The 307-nt window shown below is 63.8% G+C and overlaps 1 protein-coding gene across 1 annotated transcript in view; it reads left to right on the top strand.

Moving 5' to 3' along the window:
- SLC43A1 (solute carrier family 43 member 1) overlaps positions 1-307 on the top strand; it is a 15602-nt gene that overhangs the window by 11624 nt on the left and 3671 nt on the right. The gene's annotated exons all lie outside the window — the stretch shown is intronic.

Raw genomic sequence — 307 nt, 5'->3', positions numbered from 1 at the left:
CTTCCACCCCCCAACTAGACCCCACTCCTCCCCCTCCCAGAGCTGGGGTAGAAGCCAGGAATCCAACAGTGCTGAGATTCACCTTTCCCACTCGAGAGCAGAGTTGGGCTGTGACAGACGCCCCTGTCTGTGTGTAGGGGGGTGATGGGAGCTGCCGTGGCTGGGGAGCGTGGGGATGACTCTGGCTGAGGCTGTCGGGGGGATGGGGTCTCTGATTGGGGGGAGCCTGGGGATGACTCTGGCTGAGGCTGTCGGGGGGATGGGGTCTCTGATTGGGGGGAGCCTGGGGATGACTCTGGCTGAGGCT

This window comes from Terrapene carolina, unplaced genomic scaffold, assembly GCF_002925995.2.
Source record: "Terrapene carolina triunguis isolate 2854851 unplaced genomic scaffold, T_m_triunguis-2.0 Scaffold926, whole genome shotgun sequence".
Lineage (NCBI taxonomy): Eukaryota > Metazoa > Chordata > Testudines > Emydidae > Terrapene > Terrapene triunguis.
The sequence above is the reverse complement of the archived record's forward strand: the minus strand, read 5'-3'. Positions and strand labels throughout refer to the sequence as shown.